This window comes from Engystomops pustulosus, chromosome 3 (assembly GCF_040894005.1).
Source record: "Engystomops pustulosus chromosome 3, aEngPut4.maternal, whole genome shotgun sequence".
NCBI classification, from domain to species: domain Eukaryota; kingdom Metazoa; phylum Chordata; class Amphibia; order Anura; family Leptodactylidae; genus Engystomops; species Engystomops pustulosus.
In genome coordinates, this window is record NC_092413.1 from 42,648,320 (window position 1) to 42,673,470 (window position 25,151).

Here is a 25,151-nt window from a genome sequence, read left to right on the forward strand (position 1 = left end):
AACCAACGTCAAGGCTCTGGGTCAGTGAGCCCCCTGGACCACCACGGACGATGACACAAGCCGACACCTGGGACCGGATTCTAAGAGGTACCCAGTCTTCACCAGAGCCCGCTGCAAAGCATGTTGGTCTTGCTCTGGCGGGGTACTACCAGGTCGTTCCACAGGCGTGACTTGTCCGTGGTGGCAGCCAAGGTCAAGGTACACAATCGGCAGGCAATCTCATAGTCGGGGACAGGCAGTGGGTCGATGCAGGTGACAGAGGTTCAAGGTCAGAAATGAAGCAAGAGGTCAGGGCAGGCAGCGGAGGAGTGAAGCACAAGGCGCAGGGAACAGCTTTCTCATCTTCAATAGCATGAAGATCCGGCAGGGTGTGCAGGAAGAGGCAGGCTTATATGTTCTTCTGGAAATGGCCAGCGCCAATTAACGGCACACTGGCCCTTTAGATCTTGTGAAGCCAGCGCGCTCGTGACCTAGGAGTTTGGAACGTGCACGCAGCAGAGGGAGCCGAGACAGGGGCCAGGACAGGTAAGGAGCACGGGCGACGCACCAGTGGGGAAAGAGGGGCACGGGTGAGCCCGCAACCCTCAATATGTGAAGACCCGTGACGACCAGTCTCTGGCTAAAGCTCTGAATTTCAGGGGACTTCTATCTAATCAGGAAAGGGGTAGTATCTGCCACCCAACAGAAGTGGAAATGGTAAGTATACACATTTAGACAAATAGTCACTGAGACCAATTGATTCATGTAGCCTTATCAATTCAAAGATGATTGTCTATGCATATATACATAGTTAGGAGCTGCCTAGAACTCATTGGGACCTATAGAAAACTTTGAAATGTGTTTCAAAACTTTAAAATGTGGATATTTTAATGTTATATTTGTACTTGTGTCATATTGGGGGGGATTTAACGATGTGTCTCAGGTTCCGCCAGTCTCTAGCTGGAAAACACTAACCTTGCTGTGCCAGATTTATCACTGTCATGGTGAATTCTGGGGCAGGATAAGACTGCTGGTTCCTACTTTAGACCTACTTTCAGTTGGTCTAAACTGTGCGCCGGAAATTTGGGCGCACAGACGATTTCCTGCAAGCCCTGCCCCTTTCCCATTTCCACTAACACCACGCCCCCTTATTCGTACAGGACGGAAAAGTGCCAAAAAAAGGTCTAAAAGCCTTGATGAATGTGGAGCAAGGCATTTTAGACAGTGTTTTTGACTCAAAACCACCAGAATTGTGACGAAACTGTGTTTACAGACTTTTGTCTGTAAAGTATGACTGACAATGTGCTGATACTGTCTTTTTGTTCCATTCTTTTCTTGCTCGTCTGAACACTGTTAAATCCATTTCCTAGCAACCTTGATTGATTTCCACCACCCCTGTCTGTCTCCTGTAAACACTGCTTTGGTTTACTAACGGTAATCCTCTGTGATAGACAGAATCTCTTCACACTCTAATTGCTGCTCTGTCTGATGTCAGAGAACTGATCCAATCATCTTCTGTCCAGGGCTCCGGCATCTCATAAAAGGTTTTGTGTACTATCGCTCTTTGCCTGCTACAGTCGTGTACTCAGTGTTCATTCTGGGGCTCATTTACTAAGGGTCCGCGGAGCACATTTTTGTCGGGTTTCCCAACGATTTCCGTTTTGCGTCGAATTTTCCCCGGATTTTTGGCGCACGCGATCGGATTTTGGCGCATCATTGCCGTTTTGCACGCAACAGAAATTGGGGGGTGGGCCGTCAGACAACCCGACGGATTCGCACAACGTGCAGGATTTAACATTTAGAAATGTGTCACAAGACACGCATTTACAAGCACCGGAAAGAAGCAGGTGAACTCCGGCGGACCTCGGCGCAGAAGCGACGGATGCAGGAACTCGGGCACGCGAGCTTCGTGAATCGCGGCAGACCCAAATCCTCGTCGGACAACGCACTAAGGGATCTCGACAGGCCCGGGTAAGTAAATCTGCCCCTATGTCTCCTTTATACTGGTATCTCTGACCCTTTTGTTTCGATTTGGAAACTATAGCTCTCTGTTTTCTTTTGTCCTTGTCTTTGTGTTTGCACTTGAGTACCTCGACCAATTGTCTTCTACATCTTAGGGGAGGTAGGGCAAATAGGCATGGTGAGTTGGGAAGGGGGTTTACTCTCAGGGACCAATGTTTTTGTTTGTCTCAGCAATCCATTACAGCATTAGAGTTAATCAGCTCTACAAAAAAATGTGAGAAAAGGTTTTTTTATTTGTTGCTTCACGACTAAAAACAGAATGGAGTATTCATGGAATTAAATTCAAACTTGAAATTAAAGTAATGTTATATTTTTTAGAGCTCAAAACTACTGGATATGTCTGAGGACAAAAAGCAAGAACAGGATTTTTTAAAACAGTGTAGTTATTCTACATTAATTTTGCAAAAGAACTCTAATTACACGTTATTACCGAAGATAATTTATAATTAACAACAATAACTGATATGTTATCTTCATACTGTTTGCAGGACACTCTTAGTTGTATTTGGGCATTAAGGTATATACAGTATAATACTTCCTGTTCCCAAATGTGAATGGCATTCTCACAGGTGCAAGTGACTGATCATGAGTAAATGCAATAATTAACACATATGCACTTTGTATAGAATTTGATGCCTACAGAAGTTTAACCTTGAAATGACATGGCTTCTGAAAAGAGACAACATATACAGCCATATACAGCAAATATATTACCTGGGTAACTAAGTAGTCACTAAAATTATGTTCGCTGAAAATTGTTAGGAGTTTTTACATTTTCCCTCAATGGTAGCTATTATTATAGAAATAATTCAAATATTAAGTAACCTATATACTCAAGTATGAGCCAAGTTTTTAGCACAATTTTTGTGATGAAAAAACCCTACTTGAGCTTATACTTGAGTGAGGTTCCAACCGTTGCAGAATTATCATTGGAGCTCCTGTTCCGGACCCCACATTCCTGTTTGGGGAACCCTCAGAGTGTAATGGAAGCCTACCCTTCAGTCCTTAGGATGCCGATACTGTTGAAAGCTGTGGCGATAAGGAGGACAGTGCACCGGTATCCCAGTGTCACCAATGAAAAGGGACGTCACCACATCTCTGACGCAGTACTAAAGAGGCTGAGATCCTTAGCCACACTTTAAAGATAGGTAAGTATTCTTTTTTAATTGGAAAGCACAAAACGTGGCAAGAAGGGGACAGAAAAATATGAAAGGGAACAAAAAAATAGAAGGGAGTTTGGTGAAGCAAAAAAGAGGAGATGCCATGAAGAGGGCACACAAAATGGGGGGGATCTATAAGGGTCAAGGGCAGGAAAGAGCATTTAATATAAAAGGGCCACAATCCTATTGGAGGCTGATACACAAAATTTGGGAGTGAGAACAAAAAACACAGTGAAGGGGGACTTCAGATATGGCACCACAAATAGTGTAGATAGCAGGCACAAACTTATGAGAGGTCAGTTTGTACTTCCATCAAAGATTATTTCCCAATTACTAAACAATCAATACCTCAAGAGAACCAGAGGAACCCTATTAAAACTGAATAGGGAGAGTTGGATGCTTTACTGCACTTTTTAGGTGTAGCCCAACAATAGAGGATGGACACCCAGCTGACACCCAGAAATTGCAGAGCTATATAGGGGCTTATTATCACTCAGACTGGGAATTAGTATTAAAAAGGCTGGGAAACTGACATTTGGTGAAAATGTGTGTCCTGGTGACAGGTTCCCTTTAAAAAAAAAAAAAAAGATATGCATTGCTTCAATATTTTCGCAAATTAAAAACAAAAAAAGTGTTTTTGTTCAGCCCCCTGTACTCTCATGTACCTATATAAAATCTAGTATGTCCATTTGCCTTAAGAACTTACCTGATCAGTAAATAGAGGACCCTGTATGTATTTTATTTTCAGTATAACTACAGCTGGTTTGTGGAGACCTCAAAGGTTTGTTAGGGAATATTAGCGAACAAACAGCACCATGAAATCCCAGCCCACTAAACAGCTCAGGGGAAAAGATGTGAGTGTGAGTGTTCAAGGGGTCTGAATGTTTTTGCAATTAAAGAAAATGTATTATATTATTTATATTTATTTATATGATACTATTCCCCCTCAGTGTTAAACTGTCATTAAGTTACATTTACTGTAGTCTGTGTCTTATTGCACATTATGCACATTTGTGATTTCGATGTTTTCTATGAATGTCACTAGTATTTCCTTATTTCTTACATGATAATTAAACTATGTGTATCATTTAAAAAGTCTAAATTTCTAATTCTTAAATGTGTATGTAGATTTGTATGGATTTAATATATACTTCTAACAATTGCTTCATAAATCATTTATCTGACAGCAGCAAATGTGTTTAACCCTGTTATCTTTCCTTGCAAAGGGCCTTGGATATTGTTATAGAACATACAAAGTGCATGTGCTGAGTATCTGAGGGAAATCACCATCTGCTGAAGATAAAGGAAATCCAGGCCTGGCCAATGATCCCTTTTAGCCTCTGGTCCTGTGTAAAGGTATGGAGAACAAGAAATGTCATACCATGAAAATGCATTTTAGTTTCTACTTTTTCATCTTTGTACATAATATATATTTAATACCAATTGATATTGTTTAGTTAATTCATATGAAACATAAAGAATACTTAATTCATGTCTATTTGGTAAGATTTTAACTTTTTGGAGCTTTTAGTGGTAACGAGTTTTCAAAAACACCACCACTCCTGACCATGGTTTGTTCTGGTGTTGCAGCTTAGTTGTATAAGGATGAAGGGAGCTTAGGTGCAATACCAGGCACTACCCATATTTTAAAGGGGAGCTGTGATTGGGCAACTAAGAATATTATAAATCTGGCCCAATGTATATATATATATATATATATATATATATATATATATATATAGAAGCATTGACTGATACATTACATATAAATTACAAGCATAACACCATGACAAACCACCAGAGCGGAAGATTTACGAGTTTCTTACAAAAAGAAACTAGTTTAAAAATCCCCTAAATAGTGAGGACCTCAGAACCAATATATGTTTTTTCACTGCCCTTTTTAGAAGTAATTGGGTATATGGCAGCCGGCACTCTGCTATAATTCCATAAATTATCATAGTATATAAGGTCTACAGTGAGAAGGGTTAGTTAACTAAAGACAAATCGGGCAGTTTTGGGATTTGTGTTGTATTGTTTTGTTGAAAAAACTGTTTAATAAAAATTTTGCCAATTTAAAGGAAACCTACCACTTGAAGTGGCAGGTTTCCGATGGCAATACCGAGCACCAGCTCAGGGTGAGCTGGTGCCGGAGCTTATTTTAGTTAGTGTTTTAAACTGCGGTATCGCGGTTTAAAACACTTTTTAAACTTTATAGCCGGCGCATGGAGGTACGCGCTCGGCGCTTACCATGCGCGCGGCTCTCATTCACTTCCTATGTAGCCGCGCGCACGGTAAGCGCCGAGCGCGTACCTGCCTGCGGCGGCTATAAAGTATGAAAAAGTCTCAGATGTTTTGACCAGTTTTCTTTCTGCACATTTTTCGTCGACTTTTCCATATTTGCACCACAACCCGTGGTGCACAGCTTTTAGACGGATTCCCTTTATGAGGGAGATTTATCAAACGCCGACTCTCCTGCGGCAAGCAAAACTACAACAGGTTTGGCATGGTGTAGTTTAGCATCAAAACCAGTGAACAAAAGTTTGCTGGTTTTTCAAAAGAATGCAGCCAGGAACTGATGGCTTCCGCTGGCCATCATGCCCCTTTGCACCCCATCCACACCAACATAGCGGGGTGTTGGCATATTCGCTATATTAATCCCAAATCTTTCACTGTGCTAGAATTTGCAATTATTTTACTGCAGGAAAATCATCATTACAATTTGTATTTGACTTGGTTGTCTGTGTTCAATTCCATTCCATCTGAATTCATCAAGTCCGCCTATGTGTGTTGTAGTATTTTTTTATTTTTTTTGGTCTGTCTCATAATATTGTTTTTTTTTTGCGTTTGCCACAAAATGTCCTTTTTTTGGCACACATGTCCCTTGATGTATTGATGAGTTTGGTAGTGTGTCAGGCTTGCGGGATATGGATCCACTGGACCACTGCAGACGATGACTCAAGCCACTACCTGGGACCGGAGTCTAAGTGGTACCCGGTTTCCACCAGAGCCCGCTGCAAAGTGGGTTAGACAAGCTGCAGCGTGGTACCACCAGGTCGTTCCTCAGGCGTGACTTGTCTGCAGTGGCGGCCAAGGTTGAGGTACAGAAACAGCAGTCAAGCTCGAGGTCACAGTCCAGGCACAGGGTTAGGGCAGGCGGCAGAGATGCAACGTCAGAATCCAAACCGGGGTCAGCAACAGGAGGTCCAAGCAGAAGGGTACGGGAACACAGAACTCACAACAGCAGCACGGAGGAACACTGGTACACGGGAAAACACGGAGGTGGTCAGGCAACACAGGAACACAGGAGACACTGGAACGCAGGAGACACTGGAACGCAGGCAAATCGCAACAGAGCTTTCTCTAAGGCTGTGAGGCACAAAGATCCGGCAGGGTTAGTTAGGAGAGGCAGATATAAATAGCCTCATGGGAAATGACCAGCGCCAATCAATGACGCGCTGGCCCTTTAAATTTCCTAGAAGTGCCGCGCGCGCGCCCTAAGGCGCACACGGAGCAAGGCCGGGACTCGGGAGCGGGGAGAGGTGAGATGCGCTGGCGCGGCGCCTGCGGGGAGCGAGAGGCACGGGTGAGCCTGCGACCCGCGATGTGGGTCGCGGGTCCACCCATGACATAGTGATTTTTCTCCTATTTCTACACCATGGTGGTGACTGGAGTTATTTTGCGCCAAAGCTTGTGTCAAAGTGCAAATCATGGATTCATTTCTATGTCAAAGAGACTTTGCACTGTCCTATGTTTATTTGGCGCAATGGAAAGTCACAACAAGCTTCTATACCACAACTGCGCTAAAACAACACCAAACATGACAATAAATAGAAGCAGTTATAAATCTCCCTTTATTTACAGTTAATACTTGAGTATAAGCCGACCCAATATAAGCCGAGGCTCCTACTTTTACCACAAAAAAATGGAAAAACTTATTGACTTGAGTATAAGCCTAGGGTGGGAAATACATTGGTCACAGCCTCACCCCCACTATGTAGCTTTTCAGCCTCTTGCCCCTATTATATATCCAGCCAGCATTCCCCCAGTATATTGCCAGCCCCATTACATAGCAAACCCTCTGCCCCATATATTGCCTTCCCCGTATATAGCCAGCCCCTGTATATAGCCAAACAGCATTCCCCCAGTATCCAGGCCTCTGCCCCAGTAGCCAGCATTTTCCCATTATATAGCCAGTCCCCTGCCCCAATATATAGCCAGAACCCTGTCCCATTATATAGCCAGACCCCTGCCCCATTATATAGCTAGCCAGGATTTCGCCAGCCCCAGTTTGCCCGGTTCATAAAGTCAAAACTCACCATTCCGACAACCCCCCCAGGTCTTTTCCGCGATCCGTCCGGCAGCGGAAGGTCCTTGTCACGGTCCAGTGCACAAGCTGTAACTTCAACCGGCACACACAATGTTATAGCAGCAGTGGCCATCTGTGACTTTTAAAAAAGTCACAAAAAAGTGTGTGAAAGCTCGCCTTATCTTAAGTGGTGAAGCAGTAGAGTAACTTTTTTGCACAAATTTTTTTTGTTAAAAGTTGCATTCTCCATGCTAGGCAGCAATGTTAGACTAATATGCGGAGGTGTACTTTGACACTAGGAAAATCCTTATAAGAAAAATTAGGCTAAGCTGCATTCATATGAACGTATAGGGGATGTATATACGGCCAGCTATATGTCCCCCATAGTTGTCTATGATACCTGTGCTCGGTACGTTGATCACATGTTGTGCTCACAGTATCATGCCGTGGCCACAAAAAAGATACAACATGCTCTGTCTTTGGCCATAAGAACATCCGTGCAGCTCTTTTTTTATGGAGAGGTGAGGGATGGGCAGCATTCATCCCTCCTCCTCTCCAGCGCGCCCGACGAGTGCCAGTCCGGCTGTAGCCAGGTGGGCACAGGTTTGTGTGCATGTAACACTATTGCAAAACCAAGGAGTAGTAAGTAAATGTAATTCCAAAAAAAGGAAATTAATGGAAACCTTAACATTTTCCACGTTTTAAGCTTGTTCTCCTTCTATCTGCAGCAGGACCTGTTACAGGGTTTCAACAACCAACTGACATTGTGACAGGCAGGAAAAGAATCAGATAATAACATTGAATTGCAACAAGCATAAAGTGAAGGTTGAAACAAACTAAGACTTTAAGAATTTAAAATTGTTTTCTCATTTTAATTAGAAGTCACATGGGTCAACAACTAGTACAAGTACTTTAACTCAATTATCAGTGTTAAAATGTCCATCCATGTAAGAGATAGCATAAAATATCTTACAAAAGCCTCGAAGATAGATTAGAGTTAGTCAGGCAGAGAAATTCTGAAAGGTCAAAGAAAATGTGACAACTTTTCAATAGAAATTCAATCGAATGCAGAACAAATAGTTAATTAACAAGTGACTGGGGGACTGAAATCAATAATCAGACACTGATAAAGCAATGTAGCCTTAGAAGGTAATGGGCGGGACTAGTGAGGGGTCGTTAAGAACCAGCTTCTATCTTTAGTTTTACTATTCACTCTTCATTCTCTCCTGGGATTTCCACATACACATATACATCTTGTGTAGACTCTATAAGAAGTCCAGAAGGGAAAAAGTAAGTAAATACAATTGTGAGTTGATTTCTTTTTTTTTTTTTTTGCATGTATGTTCTATTATCCAGTTATCAAATTTTATTCATTAAGTTTGAGCATTTTTACGTCAAGGCTTTTAACTTTATTATATAAATGTTACATTAAAACATCTATATTTTTTCTATTTAATAGCAACAATTTTAACATATTAATTTTTCTAATGTTATGGTAATCTAAATAAGTCAACATTTTTACTATCCTCCAAATAAAGTTAATATGGAAGATTCATGGTGGTACCGGGAGTTTACCAAAGTGGTGTGGATGAACATTGCTGAAATCCACTCCTGTAGCCACTGTTCATCCACACCACTGGCCACTGTCAGTTTTCTGCAGCATCAATGTTTATTTGAATCTGATTGGCCCTGATAAAAGTAAAAGTAAATGTGTTACTGGAAATGCATCAGGAACGCTGTATATTTGGTCTTATTGGGTTTACTAGGGTATTCCTGTAAATAGGGATAACCTGGAACCGTCTTTTTCAGGACCAAAGCTATATTCGGGGAATGAGGGTGAGCTCAGTTAGGGCATACTAGGGTCAGAGCTCCTATCCTTACCTAGATGTGCCTACAACTCGTTATTATCAGCCTACCTCAAAGGAAGGTGGGTGAGGTCTGCACAATTTTTTATGCTGCACTAATGTAACCAATAGAGTCACTATCTGTTGTATAATCTTGTGTATGCATTCATTACCCTACTAGTAACCTTATCATACTGAGGCTACATTCACACGAATATATGGGGGACGTATATATATGGCCGATGTATATACGGCGTATATACGTCCCCCATACATGGCAATGGGTGCACGGCACCCTACGTTAGCGGTACGGTGCCGCATAACCGGGAGAAAGATAAGACATGTCCTTTCTTTCACCAGAATACAGCACTGTGCACCATATATTACTATGGAGATGGGCGGGGTGAGAGGCAGGCATACATCGTGTGAATGTAGCCTCAGATATACAGTTTGATGCAGAAAGTAACTTGCTGGTTTATGTTTTCTATTATTTTAACTTATATTTATAAAAAGTTATATTTTATATGCCCTCACCATAATTTATTTACTATATACAATTTATATTTATATACAAAATAATAGTCCATCCAAAATGTCCATCAGGTAGCGTCCATTGAAACCAGAAACGGAGGACCTGATAGTCATAGAAGAGCATGCATTATATTATAACTAGAGATGAGCGAACACTAAAATGCTCGGGTACTCGTTATTCGAGACGAACTTTTCCCGATGCTCGAGTGCTCGTCTCGAATAACGAACCCCATTGAAGTCAATGGGAGACTCGAGCATTTTTCAAGGGGACCAAGGCTCTGCACAGGGAAGCTTGGCCAAACACCTGGGAACCTCAGAAAAGGATGGAAACACCACGGAAATGGACAGGAAACAGCAGGGGCAGCATGCATGGATGCCTCTGAGGCTGCATAATCGCACCATTATGCCAAAATTATGGGCAACAGCATGGCCATGACAGAGTGACAGAATGAAGCTAGATAGCATCTAAAACATCCAATAATTGACCCTGACACTATAGGGGACGGCATGCAGAGGCAGCGGCAGCAGCGGCAGGCATGGCAACATACCCTAAATGGACTCAGGCTTCAAACCAATGGGTAGCAGAGAGGAACCAAAGGAGGTGAGCAAGAAGCGCTCAAATAATATCGGTACATGATAAAAGTTTGCCAGTATATTTTGTGGATTACACAGCAGGGTGGCGACAAAGTTAACATGGAAGCCATGAAAACAACCCAAAATTCTGCCTGACACAGCTCGTTTGATAAGGGGACCATGTATGGAGGCAGTGAACTAGTAGTAGATTAAAGGTGCTGCAGTTAAAACTATGTTAGTTGGATCTTGGCATGGAGCTGGCGCTCCGCTGCCAGGCGAGCTTTCGCCAATCCAAGCCCGTGTCTCTAGGCTACTCCCCAAACAGCACTTCTAAGAACCTTTTGTATAAGATCAAGTGTAGTAGCGTTCTTATAAGTTTAGGATATGCCGGGTGAGGGGAATGTAAACAGATGCGCAAGAAGCGCTGAAATAATATCCCTAAATGGTAAAAGTTTGCAAGTATATTTTGGGGATTACACAGCAGGGTGGCGACAAAGTTAACAACTTTGATGTGGAATGCCCTGTAATAGCTCTTGGGCGGTGTGCCTTTTATCGCCTAGGCTCAGCAGTTTCAGCACCGCCTGCTGTCGCTTAGCGACGGCACTGCTGCTGTGCCTAGAGCTACCGACTGATGGCGCCATGCCCACGGATGGTAATTCGGAGGAGGAGGAGGTGGAGGAGGGGTGGGAGGAGGTATAGTAGGCCTTTGAGACCTGGACCGAGGTAGGCCCCGCAATTCTCTGCGTCGGCAGTATATGACCAGCCCCAGGGTCAGACTCGGTCCCAGCCTGCACCAAGTTAAGTGTAGTAGCGTTCTCATAAGTTTGGGATATGGCGGGTGAGGGGAATGTAAACAGATGCGCAAGAAGCGCATGATGCGCATGGAGCTGGCGTTCCGCTGCCAGGCGAGCTTTCGCCAATCCAAGCCCCTGTCTCTAGGCTACTCCCCAAACAGCACTTCTAAGAACCTTTTGTATAAGATCAAGTGTAGTAGCGTTCTTATAAGTTTAGGATATGCCGGGTGAGGGGAATGTAAACATCTGCGCAAGAAGCGCTGAAATAATATCCGTAAATGGTAAAAGTTTGCCAGTATATTTTGTGGATAACACAGCAGGGTGGCGACAAAGTTAACAACTTTGATGTGGAATCCATGAAAACAACCCAAATTTCTGCCTGACACACCTCGTTTGATAAAGGGACGATGTATGGAGGCAGCTATATGGACGACTTTTGGAGGTAGCAATGGAGACAACGTGTGGAGGCTGCTATGGAGACAATTTAATTTGGATAGTGCCTGTATGTGGCAGTCCCAAACATTTTTCAAACCAGAGGAGCAGGTAGGTGGCCCTCCAGTAAAATGGGATAGATTGAGTGCCTGTATGTGGCAGTCCCAAAAATGTTTCAAACCAGAGGAGCAGGTAGGTGGCCCTGCAGTAAAATGGAATAGATTGAGTGCCTGTATGTGGCAGTCCCAAAAATGTTTCAAACCAGAGGAGCAGGTAGGTGGCCCTGCAGTAAAATGGAATAGATTGAGTGCCTGTATGTGGCAGTCCCAAAAATTGTTCAAACCAGAGGAGCAGGTAGGTGGCCCTGCAGTAAAATGGAATAGATTGAGTGCCTGTATGTGGCAGTCCCAAAAATTGTTCAAACCAGAGGAGCAGGTAGGTGGCCCTGCAGTAAAATGGAATAGATTGAGTGCCTGTATGTGGCAGTCCCAAAAATGTTTCAAACCAGAGGAGCAGGTAGGTGGCCCTCCAGTAAAATGGAATAGATTGAGTGCCTGTATGTGGCAGTCCCAAAAATTGTTCAAACCAGAGGAGCAGGTAGGTGGCCCTGCAGTAAAATGGAATAGATTGAGTGCCTGTATGTGGCAGTCCCAAAAATGTTTCAAACCAGAGGAGCAGGTAGGTGGCCCTCCAGTAAAATGGAATAGATTGAGTGCCTGTATGTGGCAGTCCCAAAAATTGTTCAAACCAGAGGAGCAGGTAGGTGGCCCTCCAGTAAAATGGAATAGATTGAGTGCCTGTATGTGGCAGTCCCAAAAATTGTTCAAACCAGAGGAGCAGGTAGGTGGCCCTGCAGTAAAATGGAATAGATTGAGTGCCTGTATGTGGCAGTCCCAAAAATGTTTCAAACCAGAGGAGCAGGTAGGTGGCCCTCCAGTAAAATGGAATAGATTGAGTGCCTGTATGTGGCAGTCCCAAAAATTGTTCAAACCAGAGGAGCAGGTAGGTGGCCCTGCAGTAAAATGGAATAGATTGAGTGCCTGTATGTGGCACTCACAAAAATTGTTTCAAACAGAGGACCGGGTAGGTGGCCCTCCAGAAAAATTAAATGCATGAAGTACTATAGCAAGAGCCAGTGGGCCCTGTCAAAAAATAGCCAGTTTCCTCTGCTTTACTGTACAAAGAGGAGGAGAAGGAGGAAAATGAGGAGGAGGAGGAGGAGTGGATCAATTATTCAGGTTGAGCTTCCTTCACCTGGTGGAGATTGGAAATTCTGAGAAATCCAGCCTTTATTCATTTTAATAAGCGTCAGCCTGTCAGCGCTGTCAGTCGACAGGCGTGTACGCTTATCGGTGATGATGCCACCAGCTGCACTGAAAACCCGCTCGGACAAGACGCTAGCGGCAGGGCAGGCAAGAACCTCCAAGGCGTACAGCGCCAGTTCGTGCCACATGTCCAGCTTTGAAACCCAGTAGTTGTAGGGAGCTGTGTGATCATTTAGGACGATGGTATGGTCAGCTACGTACTCCCTCACCATCTTTCTGTAAAGATCAGCCCTACTCTGCCGAGACTGGGGACAGGTGACAGTGTCTTGCTGGGGTGACATAAAGCTGGCAAAAGCCTTGTAAAGCGTACCCTTGCCAGTGCTGGACAAGCTGCCTGCTCGCCTACTCTCCCTCGCTACTTGTCCCGCAGAACTACGCACTCTGCCGCTAGCGCTGTCAGAAGGGAAATACTGTTTCAGCTTGTGCACCAGGGCCTGCTGGTATTCATGCATTCTCACACTCCTTTCCTCTCCAGGGATGAGAGTGGGAAGATTTTGCTTGTACCGTGGGTCCAGGAGAGTGAACACCCAGTAATCGGTGCTGGAATAAATTCTTTGAACGCGAGGGTCACGGGATAGGCAGCCTAGCATGAAATCTGCCATATGCGCCAGAGTACCAACGCGTAAGAATTCACTCCCCTCACTGGCCTGACTGTCCATTTCCTCCTCCTCCAACTCCTCCAACTCCTCTTCTTCTGCCCATACACGCTGAACAGTGAAGGACTCAACAATGGTCCCCTCTTGTGTCTCGCCAACATTCTCCTCCTCTTCCTCCTCATCCTCCTCCACCTCCTCCGATATGCGCTGAGAAACAGACCTCAGGGTGCTTTGGCTATCAACAAGGGAATATTCTTCCCCCGTCTCTTGTGACGAGCGCAAAGCTTCCGACTTCATGCTGACCAGAGAGTTTTTCAACAGGCCAAGCAGCGGGATGGTGAGGCTGATGATGGCGGCATCGCCACTGACCATCTGTGTTGACTCCTCAAAGTTACTCAGCACCTGACAGATATCAGACATCCACGTCCACTCCTCATTGTAGACTTGAGGAAGCTGACTGACCTGACTACCAGTTCTGGTGGAAGTTGACATCTGGCAGTCTACAATCGCTCTGCGCTGCTGGTAAACTCTGGATAACATGGTCAGTGTTGAATTCCACCTCGTGGGCACGTCGCACAACAGTCGGTGAGCGGGCAGTTGGAGGCGGCGCTGCGCTGCCCTGAGAGTGGCAGCATCTGGGCTGGACTTCCTGAAATGCGCACAGATGCGGCGCACCTTCGTGAGCAAATCAGACAGATTGGGGTATGTCTTGAGGAAACGCTGCACTATCAGATTTAACACATGGGCCAGGCATGGCACATGTGTCAGTCTGCCGAGTTGCAGAGCCGCCACCAGGTTACGGCCGTTGTCACACACAACCATTCCCGGCTTGAGGTTCAGCGGTGCCAGCCACAGATCAGTCTGCGCCGTGATGCCCTGTAATAGCTCTTGGGCGGTGTGCCTTTTGTCGCCTAGGCTCAGCAGTTTGAGCACCGCCTGCTGTCGCTTAGCGACGGCACTGCTGCTGTGCCTAGAGCTACCGACTGATGGCGCCGTGCCCACGGATGGTAGTTCGGAGGAGGAGGTGGAGGAGGGGTGGGAGGAGGAGGAGGCATAGTAGGCCTGAAACACCTGGACCGAGGTAGGCCCCGCAATCCTCGGCGTCGGCAGTATATGAGCAGCCCCAGGGTCAGACTCGGTCCCAGCCTCCACCAAGTTAACCCAATGTGCCGTCAGCGATATATAGTGGCCCTGCCCGGCAGCACTCGTCCACGTGTCCGTGGTCAGGTGGACCTTGTCAGAAACGGCGTTGGTCAGGGCACGGATGATGTTGTCTGACACGTGCTGGTGCAGGGCTGGGACGGCACATCGGGAAAAGTAGTGGCGGCTGGGGACCGAATACCGAGGGGCGGCCGCCGCCATGAGGTTGCGAAAGGCCTCGGTCTCTACTAGCCTATAGGGCAGCATCTCCAGGCTAAGCAATCTGGAGATGTGCACATTAAGGGCTTGGGCGTGCGGGTGGGTTGCACTATATTTGCGTTTCCGCTCCAGCGTCTGGGGTATGGAGAGCTGAACGCTGGTGGATGCTGTGGAGGATCGTGGAGGCGACGATGGGGTTTTTGTGGCAGGGTCCTGGGCAGGGGGCTGACTAGCAGCTGACACAGGGGAAGGAGCAGTGGTGTGCACGGCCGGAGGTGAACGGGCTTGTTGCCACTGAGTGGGGTGCTTAGCATTCATATGCCTGCGCATACTGGTGGTAGTTAAGCTAGTAGTGGTGGAACCCCTGCTGAGCCTGGTTTGGCAAATGTTGCACACCACAGTCCGTCGGTCATCCGGTGTTTCCTTAAAGAACCTCCACACTTCTGAAGATCTAGCCCTCGCCGCAAGAGCCCTCACCACGGGAGCTTCACTAGTTGACAGTGGCGCTGATGCACCAGCTCTGGCCCTGCCTCTCCGTCTGGCCCCACCACTGCCTCTTCCAACCTGTTCAGGTCGAGGACTCTCCTCCGTCTCAGAAGCACTGTGTTCACCCGGCCTCTCAACCCAGCTTGGGTCTGTCACCTCATCATCCTCCGATCCCTCAGTCTGCTCCCCCCTCGGACTTCCTGCCCTGACAACAACTTCCCCACTGTCTGACAACCGTGTCTCCTCATCGTCGGACACCTCTTTACACACTTCCACTACGTCAAGAAGGTCATCATCACCCACAGACTGTGACTGGTGGAAAACCTGGGCATCGGAAAATTGCTCAGCAGCAACCGGACAAGTGGTTTGTGACTGTGGGAAGGGTCCAGAAAACAGTTCCTCAGAGTATGCCGGTTCAAATGCCAAATTTTCCTGGGAGGGGGCAGACTGGGGGGGAGGAGGCTGAGGTGCAGGAGCTGGAGGAGTGGCGATTTCGGTGACATGGGTGGACTGCGTGGAAGACTGACTGGTGGTGGACAAATTGCTCGAAGCATTGTCAGCAATCCACGACATCACCTGTTCGCACTGTTCTGGCCTCAACAGTGCTCTACCACGAGTCCCAGTAACTTCAGACATGAACCTAGGGAGTGTAGCTCTGCGGCGTTCCCCTGCTCCCTCATCAGCAGGTGGTGTCTCACCCCGCCCAGGACCACGGCCTCTGACCCCTGCAGTAGTTGGACGCCCACGTCCCCGCCCTCGTCCTCTACCCCTAGCCCTCGGGTTAAACATTTTTAAAATGAGAGTTATAACTTTATTTTTTTTTTTACTTTTTTTTGTTTTTTTTTGTGTTTTTTTTTTTTTTTTTGTGTTTTTTGTTTTTTTTTGAGTTTTTAAAACCAAACAATGCTATCCTATTGCTATGGCTATTTTCTAGCCAAGTATCAAAGGAAGCACAGTACTATGCCAGATGAGATGACACTGAGTTCTTGCCTAATAGAAATCCAACCCCTACTGAATTTTGCCACTTCAGCCTTTGCTATGGATATGTGCGCCACTAAGCGCAGAACACAGCGGTCGCAAGTCCCACTACAAATTGCTCAGAATTGGCAAGTACATGCACTGCAGAAACTACAGTCACCAGCAGATCAACCAGAAATCAAATATATAGAACGCTACTGTAGGCTTCAAGAAGCTGTTTGTATTCTCCTATGGCTATTTTCTAGCCAAGTATCAAAGGAAGCACAGTACTATGCCAGATGAGATGACACTGAGTTATTGCCTAATAGAAATCCAACCCCTACTGAATTTTGCCACTTCAGCCTTTGCTATGGATATGTGCGCCACTAAGCGCAGAACACAGCGGTCGCAAGTCTCACTACAAATTGCTCAGAATTGGCAAGTACATGCACTGCAGAAACTACAGTCACCAGCAGATCAACCAGAAATCAAATATATAGAACGCTACTGTAGGCTTCAAGAAGCTGTTTGTATTCTCCTATGGCTATTTTCTAGCCAAGTATCAAAGGAAGCACAGTACTATGCCAGATGAGATGACACTGAGTTATTGCCTAATAGAAATCCAACCCCTACTGAATTTTGCCACTTCAGCCTTTGCTATGGATATGTGCGCCACTAAGCGCAGAACACAGCGGTCGCAAGTCCCACTACAAATTGCTCAGAATTGGCAAGTACATGCACTGCAGAAACTACAGTCACCAGCAGATCAACCAGAAATCAAATATATAGAACGCTACTGTAGGCTTCAAGAAGCTGTTTGTATTCTCCTATGGCTATTTTCTAGCCAAGTATCAAAGGAAGCACAGTACTATGCCAGATGAGATGACACTGAGTTATTGCCTAATAGAAATCCAACCCCTACTGAATTTTCCCACTTCGGTCTTTGCTATGGATATGTGTGCCACTAAGAGCTAAACACAACGGTAGCAAGTCCCCCTGCTAATTCCTCACAAAATGGTAAAAGATGCAAATTAAAATAAAAAAAGTAGAACGTTATTGTAGCCCTAAGAAGGGCTGTTGGGTTCTTTGAGAATCACTCCTGCCTAACAGTAAGCTAATAGAACACCCTAACGCTTTCCCTGAGCAGCAGCAGCTCTCTCCCTAGCGGCATCCAGAGACAGAATGATCCGAGCAGCGCGGCCAGCGGCTAGTCTATCCCAGGGTCACCTGATCTGGCCAGCCAACCACTGCTATCGACGTGTAAGGGTACCACGTCATGCTGGGTGGAGTGCAGAGTCTCCTGGCTTGTGATTGGCTCTGTTTCTGGCCGCCAAAAAGCAAAACGGCGGGAGCTGCCATTTTCTCGAGCGGGCGAAGTATTCGTCCGAGTAACGAGCAGTTTCGAGTACCCTAATGCTCGACCGAGCATCAAGCTCGGACGAGCATGTTCGCTCATCTCTAATTATAACCAATGCATAATATGCATTGATATGTCTGGTTCTCTATCCAAACTATGGCATTTGTTAATGGTTTTTCAAAACCTTTTTCTATAAGTTTATTCCATGAAAAAAAGTTTTATTTATTTCTCACTCAACTCATTCTTCTTTAGCCTTTTTGCTGTTTTATGGTAAAAGATGACTATGTACTTTTTTAAAGCTATCCATCTCATGCCACTTTTTGAGGCATGTTCAGAAAGGAAGTTAAGGTAAAATATCAGTTTTTAAAAACATTTTTTCAATACTTGAAGAACTTATTTCAAACCACACAATTCTCTGTGAACATTGGTTTTTACAACTGTTGTAAAGATGCATCAAACAGACAAAAAAAAGACATATTTATCATGTATGAAATTGAGACCCGCCATATACAGTACAGAAATCTTGCCAAACCTGATGATTTTAACACAACCATGTAATGTGCAAAGGGACATCAGGCAGGTTAAAGGGAATGTACCAAGTCTCTGTGTTAGCCCCTGTCCACAGGATAACAATCTGATTGGTGGGGATCAGACTGCTGTTTGGCTTGACCTGCTGTGCCATCATTTAGTGAGAACAGGACCCACATTCAGTTCAGTTTCCAATGGAGAGCAGAGAGGTGAGGAGGGCTCACCACCACCCCTCCACCCCTTTTCCGGCTGGCCATGTGTTATGCCTTGTTTCTGGCCAAGTGAGGAAGGCCATAAGATGAGAATTTAATACTGAGCTACAGATAAAGGAGATAAAGGAAATAAAACAAAAAGGTGGGAATCTTTATCTGTAGTTCGCATTCCCAACTATCAGCTTATCTGCCCATATATCTGGCTCAGTAGAATATAGAACCACGAGCCTGACACAGTTTGAGAGAGAGAATTCTCATCCTCTAGGAAACATATCATCAGAAGCCCTTTTTATCGCACCCTGATGTGCCCATAGAGAATTGTGTGCACATTCATCTGACTTTTCTTTTTACTGGAAAAAGCCAGTTTTATTATAAAAACACTTCTCTATGGGGACATGGGGGAGCCAGAAAAAGGACTCCTGATGACAGGTTCCCTTTAATCCTACACTCGAATCATGGTTCTTTATACTATAGAACCCAAGATATTGCCCCCAATCTCTTAGCCTGATTCATCTCTGACAAAACAGTTTTTTGCTTATTTTTATATTTCAAGATTTTTAGTAGGTAAATGGGTAAATTTCACATAAAAGAAGGAATTCTAGAAAGAATATATTGCGTGCTAGCTGCTAGTTTAGTAGGGTAAAGTAGGTGACAGCTTCATGAATATTTTGTAGCTTGTGTAGACATATTTGCAGTCGCTATTTTGAAGCTTTAAAATTTTAATGTTAGGTTAACAAATTTTGTTGGATTCCTTATTATTCTAATGGAATGGTGGAAAGTATAAACACTACATAACCTGCGCTGTATCTATGAATACATTAATGGGCTTGTGAATTTTGCACAGTCAAATCTGTCTGGCTTGCAGCCACTGTGAGTAACCTTTGAGCAGTTTGTAATAGGAATTAAATTATAGGAATAGAATATAAATCAAATTACTGCTCCATTAAAATCCCACCGGCAGCAGATTTATCGGAATATCTATCCTACTGACTGGTCAAAAGGTGCTGCTTTTTGGCAATGATTTGCTCTTCTTAATTGCCATAAAACTTTCATCAAACGAACGTATCATTATTAGAGATGAGCGAGCACTAAAATGCTCGGGTGCTCGTTACTCGAGCCGAACATTTCCAGATGTTCGAGTGCTCGTTTCGAGTAACGAGCCCCATTGAAGTCAATGGGAGACTCGAGCATTTTTCAAAGGGACCATGGTTCGGGAATAAAATGTGTTAATTAGAGATGAGCGAACATGCTCGTCCGAGCTTGATGCTCGTTCGAGCATTAAGGTACTCGAGACGGCTCGTTGCTCGGACGAGTATTTCCCCTGCTCGAGATCGAGCATTTAATTAAAAAAACACAGTGAAGAACAATGAAGAATAGAATAAAAACAGTGACCACAGTGAACACAGGATCATTTAAGTGAAAAACACAGTAAAGAACACAGTGAAGAATAGATTACAGATGTTCGGCACATCTGCTTACTTGTCGGAAGATACGCGCGGAACCGTGCGAACAAAATAGTATGTGAAGAACAATATATATGTGTGAAGAACACATTGCACAACAGCACAGAGACACCGGGGAGCAGCACAGAGACACCGGGGAGCAGCACGAAGACATGGGGCAGCGGCAGCACGGAGACATCAGGCAGCGGCACGGAGCAGCACGGAGACATCGGGGCACGGAGACATCGGGGCACGGAGACAGCGGGGCACAGAGACAGCGGGGCACAGAGACAGCGGGGCACGGAGACAGCGGGGCACGGAGACATCGGGGCACGGAGACAGCGGGGCACGGAGACAGCGGGGCACGGAGACAGCGGGGCACGGAGACAGCGGGGCACAGAGACAGCGGGGCACGGAGACATCGGGGCACGGAGACAGCGGGGCACGGAGAGAGCGGGGCACGGAGAGAGCGGGGCACGGAGACAGCTGGGCACGGAGAGAGCGGGGCACGGAGAGAGCGGGGCACGGAGAGAGCGGGGCACGGAGAGAGCGGGGCACGGAGAGAGCTGGGCACGGAAACAGCTGGGCACGGAGACAGCGGGGCACGGAAACAGCTGGGCACGGAGACAGCGGGGCACGGAGACAGCGGGGCACGGAGAGAGCGGGGCACGGAGAGAGCGGGGCACGGAGAGAGCGGGGCACGGAGAGAGCTGGGCACGGAAACAGCTGGGCACGGAGACAGCGGGGCACGGAAACAGCTGGGCACGGAGACAGCGGGGCACAGAGACAGCGGGGCACGGAGAGAGCGGGGCACGGAGAGAGCGGGGCACGGAGAGAGCGGGGCACGGAGAGAGCTGGGCACGGAAACAGCTGGGCACGGAGACAGCGGGGCACGGAAACAGCTGGGCACGGAGACAGCGGGGCACAGAGACAGCGGGGCACGGAGAGAGCGGGGCACGGAGAGAGCGGGGCACGGAGAGAGCGGGGCACGGAGAGAGCTGGGCACGGAAACAGCTGGGCACGGAGACAGCGGGGCACGGAAACAGCTGGGCACGGAGACAGCGGGGCACAGAGACAGCGGGGCACGGAGAGAGCGGGGCACGGAGAGAGCGGGGCACGGAGAGAGCGGGGCACGGAGAGAGCGGGGCACGGAAACAGCTGGGCACGGAAACAGCTGGGCACGGAGACAGCGGGGCACAGAGACAGCGGGGCACGGAGACAGTGGGGCACGGAGACAGCGGGGCACGGAGACAGCGGGGCATGGAGACAGCGGGGCACGGAGACAGCGTATCTCCCGACAAGTAAGCAGATGTGCCGAACATCTGCAATCTATTCTTCACTGTGTTTTTCACTTAAATGATCCTGTGTTCACTGTTTTTATTCTATTCTTCACTGTTCTTCACATCTGCTAACTTGTCGGGAGATAATATACGCGCGGAACAGTGAAGAATAGATTGCAGATGTTTGCATACATCTGCTAACTTATCAGAAGACATTCTTTTTAAATTAATTAACACATTTTATTCCCGAACCATGGTCCCTTTGAAAAATGCTCGAGTCTCCCATTGACTTCAATGGGGCTCGTTACTCGAAACGAGCACTCGAACATCTGGAAATGTTCGGCTCGAGTAACGAGCACCCGAGCATTTTAGTGCTCGCTCATCTCTAGTGTTAATTAATTTAAAAAGAATGTCTTCTGATAAGTTAGCAGATGTATGCAAACATCTGCAATCTATTCTTCACTGTTCCGCGCGTATATTATCTCCCGACAAGTTAGCAGATGTGAAGAACAGTGAAGAATAGAATAAAAACAGTGAACACAGGATCATTTAAGTGAAAAACACAGTGAAGAATAGATTGCAGATGTTCGGCACATCTGCTTACTTGTCGGGAGATACGCTGTCTCCGTGCCCCGCTGTCTCCATGCCCCGCTGTCTCCGTGCCCCGCTGTCTCCGTGCCCCACTGTCTCCGTGCCCCGCTGTCTCTGTGCCCCGCTGTCTCCGTGCCCAGCTGTTTCCGTGCCCAGCTGTTTCCGTGCCCCGCTCTCTCCGTGCCCCGCTCTCTCCGTGCCCCGCTCTCTCCGTGCCCCGCTCTCTCCGTGCCCCGCTGTCTCTGTGCCCCGCTGTCTCCGTGCCCAGCTGTTTCCGTGCCCCGCTGTCTCCGTGCCCAGCTGTTTCCGTGCCCAGCTCTCTCCGTGCCCCGCTCTCTCCGTGCCCCGCTCTCTCCGTGCCCCGCTCTCTCCGTGCCCCGCTGTCTCTGTGCCCCGCTGTCTCCGTGCCCAGCTGTTTCCGTGCCCCGCTGTCTCCGTGCCCAGCTGTTTCCGTGCCCAGCTCTCTCCGTGCCCCGCTCTCTCCGTGCCCCGCTCTCTCCGTGCCCCGCTCTCTCCGTGCCCCGCTGTCTCTGTGCCCCGCTGTCTCCGTGCCCAGCTGTTTCCGTGCCCCGCTGTCTCCGTGCCCAGCTGTTTCCGTGCCCAGCTCTCTCCGTGCCCCGCTCTCTCCGTGCCCCGCTCTCTCCGTGCCCCGCTCTCTCCGTGCCCCGCTGTCTCCGTGCCCCGCTGTCTCCGTGCCCAGCTGTTTCCGTGCCCCGCTGTCTCCGTGCCCAGCTGTTTCCGTGCCCAGCTCTCTCCGTGCCCCGCTCTCTCCGTGCCCCGCTCTCTCCGTGCCCCGCTCTCTCCGTGCCCCGCTCTCTCCGTGCCCAGCTGTCTCCGTGCCCCGCTCTCTCCGTGCCCCGCTCTCTCCGTGCCCCGCTGTCTCCGTGCCCCGATGTCTCCGTGCCCCGCTGTCTCTGTGCCCCGCTGTCTCCGTGCCCCGCTGTCTCCGTGCCCCGCTGTCTCCGTGCCCCGCTGTCTCCGTGCCCCGATGTCTCCGTGCCCCGCTGTCTCCGTGCCCCGCTGTCTCTGTGCCCCGCTGTCTCTGTGCCCCGCTGTCTCCGTGCCCCGATGTCTCCGTGCCCCGATGTCTCCGTGCTGCTCCGTGCCGCTGCCTGATGTCTCCGTGCTGCCGCTGCCCCATGTCTTCGTGCTGCTCCCCGGTGTCTCTGTGCTGCTCCCCGGTGTCTCTGTGCTGTTGTGCAATGTGTTCTTCACACATATATATTGTTCTTCACATACTATTTTGTTCGCACGGTTCCGCGCGTATCTTCCGACAAGTAAGCAGATGTGCCGAACATCTGTAATCTATTCTTCACTGTGTTCTTTACTGTGTTTTTCACTTAAATGATCCTGTGTTCACTGTGGTCACTGTTTTTATTCTATTCTTCATTGTTCTTCACTGTGTTTTTTTAATTAAATGCTCGATCTCGAGCAGGGGAAATACTCGTCCGAGCAACGAGCCGTCTCGAGTACCTTAATGCTCGAACGAGCATCAAGCTCGGACGAGCATGTTCGCTCATCTCTAATCATTATCCCATGTCATTTATTAGATCTTGTCAAAGAAGATGGGTCTCAGGATGAATAAACTCAATGACACAAGAAATAAGATACCATAACAGAACGAAAGTATTTATTGTAGCCTTGTATGAAATATTGGATTATTAAGAAGAATTAAAAGTCAGCATTGTAGCCAGTGAGAAGAATGTATGATAAAAAGTGTATAATGACAGCTTCAATTAAGTAGCCATAGACAAGAATTAAAGGGGTTGGGCACCTACTGTATATAGCCTGCCAGCCCCCAGTAGTATACAGCCTGCCAGCCCCCATGTAGTATGTAGCCTGCCAGCCCCCAGTAGTATACAGCCTGCCAGCCTCCAGTAGAATACAGCTTGCTAGCCCCCAGTAATATACAGCCTGACAGCCTCCAGTAGTTTACGGCCTGCCAGCCCCAGTAGTATACAGCCTGCAAGCCCCCAGTAGTATACAGCCTGCCAGCCCCCAGTAGTATACAGCCTGCCAGCCCCCATGTAGTATGTAGCCTGCCAGCCCCCAGTAGTATACAGCCTGCCAGCATCCAGTAGAATACAGCTTGCTAGCCCCCAGTAATATACAGCCTGACAGCCTCCAGTAGTTTACGGCCTGCCAGCCCCCAGTAGTTTACAGCCAGCCCCCAGTAGTTTACAGCCAGCCAGCCCCCAGTAGTTTACAGCCACCCCCCAGTAGTATAAAGTAAGGCAGCCCAACACATAAAAAAAATAAACTTACATACTCACCCTCCGGCGCCCGATGCTCCACGCAGCTCCTGACCCTTGGTGCGGCTCCTCTTCCATGTTCTCTATGCTGTAGTAGCTGGAGAGATGGGTCCACTATGACATCATCAGCGTCGACACTGCCACATCATGGTGTGCACCGGCCGGCAGATCGCGTGGACGCATCTCTGTCGGCTACTACAGTATAGAGAAGATAGAAGGGGAGCCGCTGGGAGCCGCGCCGAGGATCGGTGGAGTATCAGGGCACTGGAGAGTGAGTATATAGTTTTTTTTTTTTAATTGAGCTGAGGTGAGGTTTTTCAGCACATTTTACGGTATGTTTTTAGTAATGTGTGTGGAAGTGAGGGGAGCACGATATTAGGTAATTTACTCATGTACATATATTAAAAGTTCTGCTCTGCTTTCTTTATACGTGAAGTGAAGCGTCATGTCTTTTACCTCATTAGCCATGTGATCTCTACCTGTCCATGAACAGTCTCCAGTTAGTTGGAGAACACATATCCCTCCATCTGCAGCCATTTTACGGACTGAAATTTCTTGGTGATGAGGTTTCACTTTCCATATCAGTAAAGCAGTGCAGAACTATTAATAGATCTATATTGGCAAATTACCTAATATCCTGCCCCCTACTCTTACACACACATTACAAAAGCATAAGGTAAAATGGCAAACCCCTTTAAGGGAAGCTCTTCTGTAATGCAGCATAATCTGTAGCAAGTTATAGATTGAGAGGAATTGAGCTGATTCATGCACAGCTTATGGGGAAAAATCAGAAGAACTAGAAATGTATTCAAATTTTTCCTTATTCTGAATTTAGTAGACCAGTATGTGTTCTTATCGGTGTTTGACAGTATGATAGCAGTGTCCATACAAAGATTGCTCCTATTCTGAGAATATATAAATTCTTTGAATTAAAGGAAATCTACCATCAAAATCCATCATGATAAACTAGGGACATTTACTCATAGATCCAGGCACCCGTGACTGTGGTGATCTTATATTTGTTATCAATGGCCTCCTTCCTTCTAAAATCAACTTTTAAAATTATGCTAATGATAGCCAGAAAGGCTACTGGGGTGGTTCTCTGAGCCCGTCCCTTCTGCAGAT

The 25,151-nt window shown here is 47.1% G+C and overlaps 1 long non-coding RNA gene across 1 annotated transcript in view; it reads left to right on the plus strand.

The window, feature by feature from the left end:
* Positions 1-25,151, plus strand: part of LOC140120455 (uncharacterized) — a 72,389-nt gene that overhangs the window by 14,579 nt on the left and 32,659 nt on the right. Inside the window, exon 2 of the long non-coding RNA XR_011853800.1 lies at positions 4,388-4,517. This is a non-coding gene — a long non-coding RNA (uncharacterized lncRNA). The remainder of the gene's footprint in view (positions 1-4,387; positions 4,518-25,151) is intronic.